Source organism: Lissotriton helveticus, chromosome 1_1, assembly GCF_964261635.1.
Source record: "Lissotriton helveticus chromosome 1_1, aLisHel1.1, whole genome shotgun sequence".
Lineage (NCBI taxonomy): Eukaryota > Metazoa > Chordata > Amphibia > Caudata > Salamandridae > Lissotriton > Lissotriton helveticus.
In genome coordinates, this window is record NC_136057.1 from 68,445,309 (window position 1) to 68,462,730 (window position 17,422).

General features: G+C 47.9%; 1 protein-coding gene across 4 annotated transcripts in view; it reads right to left on the reverse strand.

The window, feature by feature from the left end:
* The window catches only part of LOC144827674 (uncharacterized), a 171,917-nt gene that overhangs the window by 151,427 nt on the left and 3,068 nt on the right, over positions 1-17,422 (reverse strand). For 2 of the 4 annotated variants that reach the window (XM_078686077.1, XM_078685967.1), the window contains exon 1: positions 149-228. The exons of the other annotated variants lie outside the window; for them this stretch is intronic. The gene's annotated coding sequence lies outside the window, so the exon portion shown is untranslated. Of the gene's footprint in view, positions 1-148; positions 229-17,422 lie in introns of those variants that run through there. 4 annotated transcript variants of the gene reach the window in all.

A 17,422-nucleotide genomic window follows, 5' to 3' on the forward strand; every position in this document is an offset into this window, starting at 1 on the left:
GGAAGAGCGGGCGCTGGAGCGGAGGCTCGGCGCTCTTTGGGGATTGTTAGAGATATAACCAATAAATAAGAGTTAACCACAGCAAGGTCTCAGAGTAGTCATTGGGGCCTGCCTACCTCATTACACTGGGGTCAGAGGCCTCCCTCACCTCTGCTGGAGCCCCGGGGGCCCGGCTGCCTGTGAGGAGTGGGGCCCGGTGTGTTATTCCCCTCCGAGTGACGCGCGAGCAGCTCAACAAAACAAAACAACCGTCTCGCTGCTGCGCACGCGCAGGACCGCGCGTCATAGCTGCGCAGGTGCGGAGCAAAGACACTACGTCCTATCGCCGAGTTAGGACCTTGCACGGGGAACAGATTGTAGAGTGCCCTGGACAGAGAACGCTCAGCCTCGCTGCGCCTGCGCAGAGGAGAGACACCCCCCCCCCCCAGGAGCCGAACCGAGCTTTGCACTGAAATACATCTCACTCTATGCTGTGGGGCGAGGCGCCTCGTGCTCCGCGGCGGGAGGCGGTTGTATCTCATTCATTGTGTCCCCGCGCGGACACTGGAATTCTTGTGCTTCTTTGTGTCTCTGCAGGGACCCCGTCCCACCTGTGCTGGCTCTGAGCTGTGGCCCTTTACTGCGCTCCGTGCTGTCGGGGCCTGTGCTGCGAATTAAATAAAGAAATCGTTCTTGCATCGACTTCTGTAATTGGATTGTAGAAACATCAGTGTCTGTCCTCCGCACATGCGCAGTTGTATCCACCAGGCCCTCTTTAATGCAGATTTTCCACAGTTTTAATGTAAAGAAAATCATGATTTTATTAAAAAAGGCACGGAGGCTAATATTATGCATATCCCTTTTATTCCTGCCCAAACACAGCAGCAACAACACTATAGAACTTAGAATATTACCAAAACATTCCAGAACTTAGAACATGTATAATACTCCAAGTAAAGCAGCCATCTTCCTCTTTTGTGACTGCGAATGTGTAAAAAACAATAAATAACAAGTCCATAAATAAATTCCACCGACTCCAAACTTCTTAAAACTCATCTTCGACTTCTTCTCCTCATGGAACATCCTCTTCATCCACTTCTTCTGCTTCATCCTTCAAAATAAACCAAACAATAATTAAATACAGGGCGGGCATAGCGGAGGGATAATATTAGCCTCCGTGCCTTTTTTAATAAAATCATGATTTTCTTTACATTAAAACTGTGGAAAATCTGCATTTTATGTCAAAGGCCCGGAGGCCAACATTATGCATGTTCAAAGTTCTTCCAAAACCTTACTCAAAACATTTTCCACAGACTTAAAGTAAAACTTGCGAAAAGTCGAATCATTTGACCAATCCGCTGCCTTCAAAATCTCGCCCAAACTAAAACCTTTAACAAAGGCCTTACTAGCCATAGCTCCTCTTACCGAATGGGACCCGAAAACAGTAGTATCCACCCCTGCCTTGACCATCACATTCCTCACCCATCTCGCCAAAGTAGGAGTAGACACAGCCTTATACGGATTAACATAAGAAATCAATAACTGCTTACAATCTGTTTTCCTCAAAGCAGAAGTCCTTTTTTTTTCATACTCCTTCAGGCACCTAACCACACACAAAACACTCTCTCCCTCTAAAAGAGGATAAAAAATTGTTTTTGACATCGTTTTCGGCCTTCTTTTAACCTCAAAACACACTCCCTCTGGTTGATAAAATCTAGAATTAACATCCAAAGCCCTAATATCTGACACCCTCCTAAACGAAATCAGACACAACAGCATTGTTATCTTCCAAGTCAAGAATTTCAAATCCAACCCTGAATTTGACCCCCAACTTTCAAGCTCCCTCAACACCAAAGTGACGTCCCAAAGTGAATCATACTTAGCCTTCGGTGGAATAACCACCCTAACACTTTTAACCAACCTCCTGACCAGAACATGTTGTCCAACTGGAACTCCATCCACCAGACCATGCCCTGCTGAAATAGCAGATCTACTTAGATTAACTGAATTATACGCCAAACCACTACAAAAAAGACCTGACAAATAATTTGCTACCTCTACCACAGGTGCTGAAATGGGATCCAAACCCCTCTCAACACACCAACCATTCCACTTTCTCCACGCCGACTCATACACCCTAGATGTCCCTTTAGACCATGACTTTGAGACAAGCTCCTCAGCCTCTTTTGATAAACCTTGCACTTGCCAAACTCTCCTGAAATCAACCAAGCCATCAGCTTCAGTTGTCCTGTGACCACCAGGTCGTGAAAGTTCCCCTGAACATCCATCAATATGTCCCTGCAATCTGGGAGAATTATCGGGTTCTCCACCAACAAATCCATCGCATCCGGGAACCACACCTGAGCTTTCCAAAAAGGAGTTATCAGAACCAACTCTGACTCCTCCCTTCTGACCTTGTTCAAAACTCTCTGAATCATAGAAAATGGGGGAAACGCATAACACCTTCCTTCCTTCCAAGTCTGTAGAAAAGCATCTACTCCCTTTGCCTCTGGATCCGGCCTCCAACTGAAAAACTCTTTCAACTGAGTGTTCAACCTGTCTGCAAATAGATCCACACTCAAAGGTCCCCACATTCTCTCCAGACTCAAAAACACTTCTTTCTTCAACCTCCAACAACTCGCATCCCTCAGGTATCTTGAATACCAATCCGCTTCTACGTTGCTCAACCCTGGTATGTACTGAGCCTGAACTACAATCTCTCTCTCCAGACAAAATTTCCAAAATTCCTTTGCAAGTTCCGCTAATCCTTTTGACCGAGGACCACCCATCTTGTTTACATACTGAACCGCCGACAAATTGTCCATCTTCAGAAGTACACAACATTTGACTCTGTCCTTCACAAAACTTTTTATTGTGAAGGAACCCGCCAGCAATTCCAAACAATTTATGTGCATTAATCCTTCTTCTTTCGACCATTGTCCCCCTGTTGATGTCTCTCCACATCTCGCTCCCCATCCGCTCAAACTCGCATCCGACTCTATCTCCACTTCTGGCATTGACCCAAATATTGCTCGACCGTTCCAAGCATCCAGACTCATCAACCACCATTCCAACTCCTCCTGAGATTCCTGATCTATCACAAGCTTCTGAGAATACCTCGTATCCTTCCTCAAATACCTTGCTTTCAACCTCTGTAACGCACGATAATGCAGGGGAGCAGGGAATATCGCCTGAATTGAAGAAGATAGAAGACCCAACAGTCGCGCTAACTGCCTCAAAGTAATCCAGTCCGCCGACTTTACTCTCCTCACTTCCTTCCTGATCTTCCTCACCTTCTCCATTGGCAACCTCAACATACAATCCAACGTCCGTATCTGAAAACCTAAAAAGGTCATCTCCTGTTTTGGATCCACACACCACTTCTCTTTGTTCACTACAAACCCCAAATCCTCTATTACTCTCACTGCAAATTCCGTATGATCCTTTGCCAATTTCCTGTCCTCTGCCATTATCAAGATATCGTCCAAATAGACTATCAGACGAACACCTCTGGACCTCAACCAAGCCGCAATCGGTCTCATCACCTTGGTGAAGCACCACGGAGCTGATGTCAAACCGAAAGGGAGACTCTTGAACCTCCAGCGCCTTCCCAACCACCTGAACTGAAGGAAATCCCTTTGATTCTGGCACATAGGAATTGTTAAGTGAGCATCCTTTAAATCCAGTCTCGTTAACCAATCCCCCTTTCTCAACAGATCCCTTAGCATATGAATCCCCTCCATTTTGAAATGGTTGTAAACAACCCAATCGTTCAATTCCTTCAAATTGATTACTGGTCTCATCTTCTTGTCTTTCTTCTCTACAAGAAATAAGTTGCTTATAAAGCAACCCGGTACTTCCTCTGCAAGCTCTATTGCACCCTTTCTTTCCAACTCTAATACTTCTTTTGTTACCAACCTTTCCATTTCCACTGAAAACCTTAATATCTTTGGAACCCTCGTTTGAACCGGGGTACTGATGAAGTCTATTCTGTAACCAAACACAGTTTCTAAAACCCATGGATCCTGTGTTATTTCCTGCCATCTGGAAACAAACTGGGCTAGTCTGCCGCCCAATTTTACTTCCATAAATAAAGGGTCTTGTAAGAGACTTACCTGAAAGTCCTCTCGGTCTCCTATCCGACCTTGGACCTCTTCCTCTCCCCCTCTGTCTCTGCGGGAAGAAACTTCCTTGATCGGACCTTGTAAATCCATATCCTCCTCCACTTCCATAGCCAAATCCATATCCGTAACCTGATCCAAAGGGTCTGTTTCCTCTACCATAAAATCCTCTGGTAAATCCGAAACCTCGGCCGGGGAACCGACCCCTTGTCCTCCCGGCCGAACCAAAAACACGTCTCATATCTTTTTGAGCCTTCTGCAAAGAATTAAATGTTCCTACGTACTTTGCCATATCTTTGACAAAATCGTCACCGAACAGCAGTCCATTGCTCTGTTCACCCAACTCCTTGCCAGCCAAATCTGCAAGTTTTGGATCGATCTTGAATAAGATACTCTTTCTCCTCTCCTGACAGAGAGCTGTATTGGCATTCCCTAGCAAACAAATTGCACGTTGTATCCACTGACGCATTTCACTTACGTCAACACCAGTATTGTTACTATGTGCTTCTTCGCACAAATCAAAAATATTTGTCAAAGGACCCAGAATATCTAGCATTCGATCCTGACAACTTTTCAGGCCTTTGTCCAAGCCTCTTCTAGGGTCTCTTCCCCCTTTGTTATTAATAAATGTCAGCATCTTTTGGTCCAATTCTGGAGTGAATGCCACTTTACTATTTAGGGATGGTCTCGGGCACTCAGACCTCAGTCGAGTCCTTATCTCTTTTGGCATCTCTTTTCTTATCCAATAACGAATATATTTAGCAACATGCTCTACTGGGGACCACTGAGGTGACAATGGATGTTGTATTAGTAAAGGATCAAACATTTGATCCCCTTGAGGGTCAACAAAATCCTCATATTCCAACTTAATCTGGTCTTCTAACTTCCTCCTTTTAACCTTTATTTCTTCTACATCCGAGTCCTCCAAACTTGAGCTACAAGTGAGCTCCACATCCCCACTAGTAGAGCTATTATCGCAAGCCACAGAGCTATGACCTTTTCTTTGTGCCTTTATAGCACTCACTTTGGCCTTTATAGCCTTTTCCTTTTGCTCTCTATTCTCCTTCTCCTTAGATGTCTTTCCTTTAATCACATTTTTTCTTTTCTCCTTTCTCTTAGATGCATCACCAGAAGTACCTGCCACTACTTGCACTTCCTCAGAGGTATAAAAACCATCCTCTTCTCCTGACCTTTGGCTTTTCTCTCCCTCTTTACTTCTCTTCCCAATAGTGCTTTCTATCCTCTCTTCCAAGGAAGCACTAAATTCGCCAAACATCTTTTCCATGTATCCTTTCATTCTTTCCTCGAAACCTAACTCCTCTTTCTCCATTATAAATTATATCTTCCTTAAGAATTCCTAACCAATATTCAAAAAATGTTCACAAATTTAACTCCAATACACTTCTACCTCAACGCGACACACTCCACTTGAACCGACGAACTTCGTCTGACTGAAACTGACAATAATCAGTCAGACGATTAAAACACCCCAAATCATGGCCGAACATTTTCCCATTCTAAAAACCTGACGTTTCCCAAACACACAAAATGGCCGCCTCACGTAACGTAGGTACGGCGGTCCCCACAGTACACACTTCCTAAGTTTCAGCGCGAGTCTTTAATCGCGTCAGAACTTTTGCATCAACATTTCTTCTGATGCGCTCGAGCGCGCCTCCCGTCATGCGACGCGTTCCATATATGAGCTCGAGGACCCACGCGCTTATCAACCGTCAACATCTGAACCAAATAAACGGTAAACTTATATTCTTATGTTCAGAAAAAACACACGTTTAAATTGTTAATCAAACCATTGTATTATTCTAAATATTTTTAAGATTTACATCCGTTTTTCCTTCCTTTTTTTCAAATAATCCTTTGTATAAAATAAAATAACTCTTTAATAACACATTTCCTTTAAATCCTGACTCAAATCATCTTATTCAAAACCCTTATTTATCACTGGGTATAAATATTAATCTAAATCGAATTTATAAACAGCATTTCTAAAGAGTACTTATCTTATGTTCGAGCAGCAACAAAAGAGGAAGATGGCTGCTTTACTTGGAGTATTATACATGTTCTAAGTTCTGGAATGTTTTGGTAATATTCTAAGTTCTATAGTGTTGTTGCTGCTGTGTTTGGGCAGGAATAAAAGGGATATGCATAATGTTGGCCTCCGGGCCTTTGACATAAAACCCGCGTTTCGCGGCGGGAGGCAGTGTCTGTCCGCAGCGCGTGCGCACTTAACCCAATGCCTCTTGCCCGCGCTGTTAACCCAATGCCTCTTGCCCGCGCTGTGGGAAGCAGTATCTGTCCCCAGCACATGCGCAGTTGTTCATCCACAGGTCCTCTTTGAACCCGACCCACAACAGAGAGCACAGCACCCACATGAAACCCCAGGTGAGGTCATTTATTTAATGCATTCTTATAAAGCGGGGACCTTACCCGAAGGTGTCACAGCACCGTACAATAGAACCAGTTACATTACATGAGAGAACTGTTACAGGATGGGAAAAATTCAAATAGCAGGCCATAGAATCAAAACAACGCAGGCAAAAGGAACACAATCTCAAGCACAGCAAGCACAGACTGTACAAGAACGTAGAAATTGGGAGGACTCTGGTTGGGAAGACTTGCTAGCCGCAGCAAGGGCAGGAGATCAATCACTTTTTTTGCGGATTGTTGCAAACGGCAATAAGTCGAGCAAGCCAGCCCAGGACTACCATCTAGACCCTAAAACATGGTTCAGACACTTTCAATCAATCAATCATGTCATTTGTATAGCGCACTACTCACCCGGGAGGGTCTCAAGGCGCTTGGGGGGAGGGGTATTCTACTGCTCGAACAGCCAGGTCTTGAGTTGTTTCCTGAAGGCAAGATGGTCCTGGGTCAGCCAAAGGTGGATAGGGAGGGAGTTCCAAGTCTTGGCAGCCAGGTAAGAGAAGGATCTTCCTCCGGCGGTGGCTCTTCGAATGCGTGGTACGGCTGCGAGGGCGAGGCTGGTGGACCGTAGCTGGCGGGTGGGCGTGTAGAAGGTCAGGCGGTCGTTGAGGTACTTGGGGCCCAGGTCGTGGAGAGACTTGTGTGCGTGGGTGAGGAGCCGGAACGTGATCCTCTTGTCGACGGGGAGCCAGTGCAGGTTCCTCAGGTGGCTGGAGATGTGGCTGCGTCGGGGGACATCCAGGATGCGTTGGGCGGAGGCGTTCTGGATGCGCTGGAGTCTTTTCTGTAGCTTGGCTGTGGTTCCGGCGTAGAGGGCGTTTCCTTAGTCCAGTCGGCTGGTGACGAGTGCCTGGGTGACAGTCTTCCTGGTCTCGGTCGGGATCCAGCGGAAGATCTTGCGAAGCATACGCAGGGTGTTGAAGCACGATGAGGAGACGGCGTTGACTTGTCTGGTCATCGAGAGGGAGGGGTCCAGGATGAAGCCCAGGTTGCGTGCGTGGTCGGTTGGCTTGGGTGCGGTGCCCAGGGCTGGGGGCCACCAGAAGTCGTCCCAGGCGGAGGGCGAAGATCCCAGGATGAGGACTTCCGTCTTGTCCGAGTTCAGTTTCAGGCGGCTGTCCTTCATCCACTCGGCGACGTCTTTCATCCCTTCGTGTAGGCAGGTTCTGGCGGTGTCGGGGTCTCTGGTGAGGGAGAGGATCAGCTGGGTGTCGTCGGCGTAAGAGATGATGTTGAGGTTGTGCTGGCGTGCGATGGCTGCGAGAGGTTTCATGTAGATGTTGAAGAGGGTGGGGCTGAGTGAAGATCCTTGCGGGACGCCGCAGATGACTTCGGTGGCCTCGGAGCGAAACGGGGGGAGGCGGACTCTTTGTGTTCTTCCGGCGAGGAACGAGATGATCCACTCCAGTGCCTTCTCTTGGATACCGATGTTGCTGAGGCGCTGGACTAGGGTGCGGTGGCAGACCGTGTCGAACGCAGCGGAGAGGTCCAGGAGGATGAGGGCCACTGTTTCCCCCTTGTCGAGCAGGGTCCGGATGTCGTCGGTGGCTGCGATGAGGGCGGTCTCGGTGCTGTGGTTGGCTCTGAAGCCAGACTGCGAGGGGTCGAGGGATCCGTTTGTCTCGAGGAAGGCGGTCAGCTGTCTGTTGACGATCTTCTCGATGACTTTAGCAGGAAAAGGAAGGAGCGAGATGGGGCGGAAGTTTTTGAGATCGGTGGGGTCCGCTGTAGGTTTCTTCAGGAGGGCGCTGATCTCGGCGTGCTTCCAGCTCTCCGGGAAGGTGGCGGTGTTGAAGGAGGCGTTGATGATGTTCCGGAGTTGGGGTGCGATGGTGGAGTCGGCCTGTTGAAGACGTGGTGGTGGCAGGGGTCGGTCGGTGATCCGGAGTGGATGGTGTTCATCGTGCGGGCTGTGTCTTCGGTGGTCACCGTGGTCCAGGTGCGAAGGGTGGCGGTGGGGGGCGTTGGTTCGACGGTTGGGTGCGTGGGTGGGGCGCCGAAGCTGTTGTGGATGTCGGCGATCTTGCGGTGGAAGAACGAGGCGAGGGAGTCGCAGAGGTCTTGTGACGGAGTGATGTCGCGGGTGCCGGGGCTGGGGTTGGAGAACTCCTTGACGATAGTGAAGAGCTCTTTGCTGTCGTGGGCGTTGTTGTCCAGTCGTTCCTTCAGTGAATTCTTCTTGGTGGTGCGGATGAGCTGGTGGTGCTTGCGGGTAGCGTGTTTGAGGGCGATCATGTTGTCGGTGGTCCAGTCGAGGAGCCAGGCTTTCTCGAGGGTGCGGCAGGTCTTCTTGGAGTCCTTGAGGTCGTCGGTGAACCAGGATGCCTTCTTGCTTCTGGGTCTGCTGGGAGGGTTCTTTAGTGGCGCGAGGTCGTCGGTGCAGGCGGTCAGCCACTGTGTGAAGTTGCGGGCTGCTTCGTTGGGGTCCGTTGTGTTGGCGGGTGGGCTCTGGCTGAGGGAGGTGGTGAGCTGGTCTGCGGTGATCTTGCTCCAATTCCTGTGAGGTACCTGTTGCGGGCGGTGGTGGGTCGTGGATCTTTTGAAGCTGAAGTGGACGCAGCTGTGGTCGGTCCAGTGAAGTCCGATGGCGTGGCTGAAGGTGATGTACTTGCTGGAAGAGAAGACGGGATCAAGCGTGTGGCCGGCATAGTGGGTGGGGGTGTTGACAGGTTGCTTGAGTCCGAGGTTGGCGAGGTTTTCCAGCAGGGCGGTGGTGTTGCGGTCCTTGTTGTTCTCCAGGTGGAAGTTGAGGTCCCCGAGGAGGATGTAGTCAGTGGAGGGGAGGGCGTGCGGGCTGATGAAGTCTGTGATGTCTTCGCTGAATTGTGTGCATGGTCCCGGGGGTCTGTAGACGAGGGTGCCTTTGAGGGTCGTCTTTGGGTCGGTGTATATCTGGAAGTGGAGATGTTCGGCTGCGGCGAAGGAGTCGTTGGCGTCGGTCGTGATGCGGATGGTGTTCCTGTGGACGATGGCGATGCCACCTCCGGTCTGGTTGATGCGGTCCCTCCTGATGATCTTGTACCCGTCCGGGATGGCGATGTCGGGTGCAGAGGAGGCGTTCATCCAGGTTTCCGTGAGGAAGGCGACGTCCGGTGATGTAGCGTCGAGGAGGTTCCAGAGTTCCACGGCGTGTCTGTGGACGGAGCGGGTGTTGATCAGGATGCACTTGAGGTGGTTGCTGCTGGTGTTTTTCTTGGCGGGTGCGGGGCAGGTTCGGAGGCAGGTGAACTTGCAGGTGCAGCAGGTGAAGGGTTCGTGGGTGCGTCTCATGGTGGTTCGGCAGCAGGCGAGGGTCCGGCCGGCATTGAGTGCGTTGAGAGTGGCGGCGTCGTAGGTCAGTTGGGTCGTCTTGCCTCGGCGGGGAGGGCCAGGGGTCCTGGCGCTGGGCGCGGGCCAGGCACGGACGGGCGCAGACGGGCTTACCTTTGGCTTACCTTCGGTGCTCAATCGGCGCTCCCGCTGCGCTCGTCCACTGCGCGGTCGTTCTGGGGGCGTCATAAGTAAGAAGCCGGGAGGGAGGAGCAGCTGGGTGGCGGGAGCGGGGCGGCGAATGGAATCACAGGGGGGCGGGGCCGCAGGGAGGCAGCGGCGGGAAATTCCAAGAAGCAGGGGGCAGCGGGAAATTCACAGGAGCAGCGGGAAATTCCCAGGAGCAGCGGGCAGCGAGCAAAGGAATCTGCAGGCAGGAGGCGGCAAAGGCAGGCAGGAGCGGCAGCAGTGAGTGGGGCGACCAAGCCCTGTGGAGGGCTGAGCGGTCACATTTATATGCATGTCTGGGTTCCCCTTCAAGCGAGAACTTATGCATAAATAAAGAGCTGACAATGTCCAAGGAGTTTGAACCACTGTATTTTAGTATCTTAGATACTAAGTAGGCTATAGCCGCCATTAAGCCGACCAAAGCGCCAGCCCCAGATACCATCCTGGGAGACCTCTTTAGACATGACCCAGAGGTATGGGCACCGTATATCAACTTACTGTGCAATGCAATTAGCAGAGGGCAGCCTATCCCTATATCATGTAAGGGCGCGGAGACCGTCCCTATATACAAAAAGGGCAGTAGGGACGATCCTGCTAATTATAGACCTATCAGCTTGATAGACATTACCCAAAAGGTCTATTCAAAGCTGATATTGGACAGGCTAAACAACTGGCTAGTTGACAACAACATATTATCCCCATGCCAGGCAGGGTTCAGAAAAACAATCAGCACCATAGATCAGGTGTTTAGGCTGCTAACCATTGCCTGGAAGTATACTAAACTAAGATCCGGCAACTTGTATAAGGCCTTTATTGACCTAAAGGCCGCTTTCGTTTCAATTCCAAGAGATCTGCTGTGGATAAATCTGCTAAATCAAGGGGTCCCAAAAAACTTACTGGTGCAACTCATAAAATTACATGAAGATAATTTTGCAAAAGTGCGCTGGGGTATGGGCGGGGAGTTAACAGAGGAGATACCGGTGAGGAGAGGGGCCGCCAGGGCTGTGTCCTGGCGCCTACCCTGTTTCTCCTCTATGTTAATGATATGGTGGATTTCCTATTGGACACAAACCACGATTCCCCAAAGTTAGGTGGCTCTCATGTATGTGCTTTGACATTTGCGGATGATACCTTCCTCCTCTCACAGACCCCAATGGGACTGCAAAATCTTCTGAATAAGTTGGTGGTGTACTGTAAACAAAAAGGATTGGAAATAAACCCATCAAAAACAAAATACATGTCCATCAGGCCGCACAAAAGTTTGAAGAAAAAGATGATGCTGAATGGAGTAGCGATAGAGAGGGTTCACACTTTTGTTTACTTAGGGGTGACCCTAGATTCTAAGCTCTCATGGTGCCCGCATGTCAGAAAATCTGGCACCATTTTAATGCAAAATTCAGTGCCCATCTTGAAAAAGCTCCCTGCAACTGGTACCAAGTCCATCACCTCAGCATTGGAGGTATATGAATCTAGGGCCCAAACCGCTTCTCTCTATGGCTCGGAGCTGTGGATGGGAGAGCAAATCTCCACCTTAACCGTGGGAGAAAACAGGGTTTTAAGAGCGATGGTCCCCCTCCCCCAAAATTTTTCCGTGATCCCCTACATGTACGATCTGGGGTTAAAACGCATCGAGCATAGGGCTGTGTGGATGACTTTGTCATATTGGTTTAGGTTATGGGCCACTGATGAACTCCATATCTACAGGCAGGCATTAAGTGAACTTATCGCACTAGATACCCATGTTACTTTCCCATGGCTGGCTAATATACGTAGATGGCTTTTGACCTTGGGGCTTAGTGAGTTCCGGCACCACCCAGAAAGGTTGACCGCAGAATCAAAAAGGGAACTCAGAAGGGTCTATTGGAACTTCACTGTGCACAAAGATTTACAAAATTGTGGAGTTGGCTTACTCACAAACAATATTCTGAAGGTTAAACCAACACCCCGCTTTGAGGCATTTTTAGACCAAATCGAACCCCAATTGGCGAAAATATTGTAGTTGAAATTAAGGTATGGGACCCTCCGTGTTAAGTCCTTTACAACCAAATGGGAAAATTGCCGAAATGGGGGGGAAGATAGTGAGTGTAAAATGTGCCAGCTGGGTATGCAGGAAAATATAGCACATGTTTTGTTCTTCTGCCCCACTTACCTGAGACCTAGACAAAAATGGATTGTGCCGTTGGGCAGGAATATGGGTGACAGAAGATATAATGATATGTTACGCATTTTAAAAACAGATAACACCCAGCTTACTGTATTTTGAGTTTCTAGATTTTTATTGGCTATCAACTATATAAGAATGGAGAAGGGTTTGAAATTTTATCTAGGATTCTGCAATAGCGGATAAAAGAACATAAATTGAGTATTGCAGGACTGAATCGCCGAAACGTTTTACTGTATATAGTATTTAATATTTTATAATGTATTTTGTTTGTAGTAGTTCTTATTATTTCTTTTTAGGTCGAGGGACTGTAGGCTTGGCCGTAGGCCAAGACCGGAAGTCCGGAGAATTATTGTTACTTAGAGTATCCCGCCTCTCTTTTCGTCTCTCCTCCATTGGCTGGCTTCCTAAACGGAGGCCAGCCATTGGAGGAGAGAGCCGTCCCTCCAAAGAAGCTCCGTCTTTTTCGGATCCAGGGGCGTACATTTTGCTGTTCTTTAGCCAGTGAAGTCATCCGTCACTCAAAACAACAAATACACGCCCCCGAATCCGAAAATGGTCGGAAGCTTGGGGCCGCCGTTTTTTGGTTTGTGGTTGTTCTCTTCGGTTGGCAATGCAAGGCGCGGTGTCGGAGAGCAAGCAGAGGACAGGCCTGTAATCTGTTTTCATTAAAAAGTTCATGGTATGCCATGTTCTGCACCCGTGCGTCTAAGGATAGGTTTGCGGCGTGGGCGGGGGCTTGGGGCAGTGCAGCGCTCGAAGGCTTGGCCTTTTCTCTTTCTTTCAGTGGGTTTGCGGCCGCCATTGTTGCCCGGAACAGCCTCGTTTCTTTATCCCTCTACTCATTTTCGCGGTGGAGGTTGCAGTTTCCTTCCTCCTCCCGTTGCCCTGCAGCATGGGAGACAAGAAGAGCCCTACCAGGTGAGGTGGCGTTTTTCATGTTAGGAGCTATTTAAATCGGAACACTCGAAGTTTCATTATATTCTTATGCTTACTGTAGACTTCTGCTAAAGTACTGTGTTGATTTTTTGTGCGCATTGCGATCCAAGTGCCAATAAAGATTTTTTGCAAAAAAATATAAAAGATATTTAAGCCCCCACGTAAAATTAATTTCACAAAAGGGCACAGTCGCGTGACAACAGCACCACTGACCCTTTTTGTGAAGCGTGCTCTAGTTTTCCTTTTATGCGGCCTTGTGTAGAGCTCAGCCGCCGAGAGAGAGGTCCCGGGGGCATTGGTCGAAGGATGGGACAGGGTAGTGAAGCCCGCACTGCTGTGAAGTGCATCGGCGCCTGACCTACTAAACTCTAAAGTGTCATTGCTGCTCAATCACGGTACAACAAGGCCGCACACGGCCAGAGCGGGAGTTCGTCTCTCCATTGGTGCCACACAATCAATGCTTTGAAATGTGCACGGCCAGAGAAGGGAGTTCGACCTCTCCGTTGGTGCCACATAATCAATGCTTTGAAATGTGAGGCTTGCAACTGCCTTTATAGCAAACAACACATCCATAAACAATGTTTTTTTTAGCACTTAAAATTATTTATGCAAAGTGCCGTACACTGCCTGCTCTTTCTTGGCTCCCAGTACAGCTTCTCGTTATTCGAGCCCACGCAAGCCCCTTAGTAGACCAAAAAGTCTTTAGATTAAGTGTCCGCACTTCAGGCGTTTTGTACAGATCTGCTGTCGCCCAGCCTCGGCTCGCGGGGGTACTGCCCGGCCCCTGCACTTTGATTGGTACAGTAATGTTATTGCCCCTTGGTGATCAGCACATCCCCCTCACTGCCATTAGGGTCAGAACGCGACACTCAAAGAAACACTATTTCCTGTTCTGTCGTTTAAGGAGTCGTAGCGCTTCCCTTGCGAGTTAAGTCAAAAAGCCACAGATGCGCTTGACTCTTTTTCTGGGAGTTCGGGTGGGTACAGATAATAAGAAAACCCTTTTAACAGGCAGGCACACACCTTACACACAGCTGCGAATGACTCAAAGACAGCACACGGGAGAGAGGAGACGCTGCCACTGTACAGAGCAGAGGGCAGAGGGCAGAGCAAGGCCATTGCAGGGGGCCTGGCGGGGGGATGCAATAATGATTGCTTAGAGGCGCAAGGGCTGCACAGCTCAGCTGCAAAGAAGTGCAGGGGGTCCTGCAGCTTCACTGCTAACACTTGCAGGGGCAACAGCATCATTTCAGAGATGCAGGGTCGAGTTAGGATGACCAACTGCACCCAGGTAAATACAGACACTGCTTCCAGTCCCGGGCTACTAAGTGATAGCCTACTGCATTTTTGGTGCTGTAGTCTCGCTTTGCTTCCTTAGAAACTAGTGCACATCTGAAATCAATGATTTTGTAGGTGACAAGTTCTGGGCTGGAGACACTGTCCCCAATGACCTGGAGTGAGACGGTCACCGTAGGCCGAGTGCCATCAGTTGAGAAGTTCTGAGGCAGGAGCACCTTTCGTGGGAAGATGTAAAAGGTGTATCAGCAGAGAAACTCTAATGCAAGAGGCGGACGGCGTCACTGCAAAGAGATGCAGGGGCTGGGTAGCATCACTGTAGAAAAATGCAGGGGCTGTGTACCATCACAAATGGAAGAAGGGATGTACAGAGGCTTCAATTGAAAGGTTTAACAAAAAAATGCTTTAGTGAGTATTGGAGTATTTCATAAAGAGAAAAAAAAGCTTTTTAAATGAGAAGATATGTAACTCATTATTGAATAACCTTCACAGGATGTTAAAAGCTCAGAACGCACCAACTCATCCATCTGGGCCCTGGATATCCCGAAGGAAAATAACCTTTTTATTTTATAATAAAATGGAAAAAAATTGTGGTGTCTTTGGAATGCCATTTTTTGCTTGCTCTTTGAAGCTCTCTGGTATTTTTGATCCAGTGTCGCCCCTCTCTGCTTTTGACAGCATGTTAAAAGTCGAGTCGAGTGGTTGTTTCGGTGAACTGTGATCCGGATTTCAGCACTTCAAATCCCAGTCCGGGCCTCTGTTTCCCCTTAAAGCCCCATTAACTAGCTTGGGCCTTGCCTGTTCGCTGTGGTGCCCTGGTCCTTCCTCACCTCCTGTTTGGGGTTTTGGGAATGTGTTTGGAGGAGATCACTTTACAAAAGGCGCTGCAGCCTCTGAGGGATCCCTCTAACCCAAGGCCTGCTCCCAAGTGACAGCAGGCTCTCTCGATAGAGACAGGCCAAAGCGGGCCCTCCAACTCCCAGGGGTGCTCCCCTCCCGCTGTCCGTGCCTTTTTCCCGCCCCCTCCCGCTGATGAGGTCGCTGCTCTCGTTTCTCTTGTGCCTGGAGTGTTTGGCGGTGTATCAGGAAACTGTTGCCTTTTATGCTAGGTCCATTATGGGCAGTGGAACAAGCGCTAATGAGCCTGGGATAGATTGTTCTTGTTTCTCCTGACAGCTTTTGTGTGCTGATCAGCAGCATGAGAGGTAAGTGCCGGTCTCGGGGTGGGAGGTATTTGTAGCATGTTTGTTTGTTGCTTATTGTTAGCATGCATTCCACATCACTCTCAAACACACTACCTCACAACTTTACTCTCTCTCTCTATCTCACTAGCCCACTCTCTCTCTATCTCACTACCTCACTCTATCTATTTCTATCTCACTCTCACTACCTCACTATATCACGACTCACTCCCTCAAAAATTCACTACATCACTCTCTCACTCATTCACTCACTCTCTATCTTACTACCTCACAACTTCACTCTCTCTCTAACTCACTACCTCACTCTCTCTCTAACTCACTCTGTCACTCTCTCTCTACCTCACTCTCTCTCTTTCTATCTCACTAAGTCACTTTCACTCTCTCTTTCACTACCTCACTTTCTCTCTATCTCACTACTTCACAAACTCACTCACCGTTTCTATCTCACTACCTCAGAACATCCCTCTCCCTCACTACCTCACTCTCTGTCTCTCACTACCTCACTCTCTATCTACCTCTCTCTCACTACATAACTCTCTCTACCTCACTACTCCACTCTATCTATCTCACTACCTCACTATCTCAGAACTTCTCTCTCTCAAAACATCACTACCTAACTCTCTCACTACCTCACTCTGTAGCTCACAACTTCACTCTCTCTCTCTCTAACTCACTACCTCAATCACTCTCTATCTCACTACCTCACTCTTTCTATCTCACTAACTCACTTTCACTCTCTTTCACTACCTCTCTCTCTCATTACATCACAACATCACTCTATGCTTATATCTCACTACCTCACAACATCCCACTCCTTCACTACCTCACTCTTTCACTACCTCACTGTCTCGGTCTCTCACTACCTCACTCTCTATCTACCTCACTCTCCCTCACTACCTCACTCTTTCACTACCTCACTCTCTATCTCACTACCTCACTCTCTATCTACCTCACTCTCTCTCACTACCTCACTCTCTCTCTATTTCAATACCTCACTCTCTCTCTCTATCTCACTACCTCACTCTCTCTCTGCTAATGCAATAGGTAGCACATATGAAAAAAAAGCTAATGCCAATAGAAATGACAATTCCATTTATTTAGGGATACAAAAAAGATTTAAAAAAATTAGCAATACCAATAGCTCTACCTATAATATTGCCAAGACCATTGCATTGTAAATGCTTGTTTTAATTGTTACTGTGATGAACATATAAAGGGCACAAGTACCTTTGGGAATACAACTATGATACATATCACCTGTACTTTACTATTTTAATTGTCTATTGCACCGAGAACCTAATGGCCATGTTATTTGCACTGATTCTACTAACTGCACCTTATCGTGGAATTGCATATTTGCACAAATGTAATGATACCCAAAAATCTGCAATTTACTTTCTCAAGGATTATGGCATTGGACGGAAATGATGTATCTATAAATATTGAATTGTTTTTTCTTTTATGATTCCACGAATCGAATAAAGATGTTTTGAATGAAATAGATAGCAATATCCAATCCATAATGTAGCAAAATACAGTAAACCTAGTTAAAGTGCATATTGTGAATAGTACAATACAAATGACTTCATAGATCGCACATAGATTTCCGTGCACCCGTAGCTACTCTCAAAAAGGTGCCAATGCTCAAGATCAATTCAACATTGTCCAATTTAAATTTGCAGTCAAGAGCGTCTGTTAAATTAATAGGTGACAATTTTTTAAAATATGGAATTAGAAACCTTAGTGCATATTTCATATAGTATCTACTAAAGAATAAAAAGTGTAAACGTGTTTGACCGATGTGA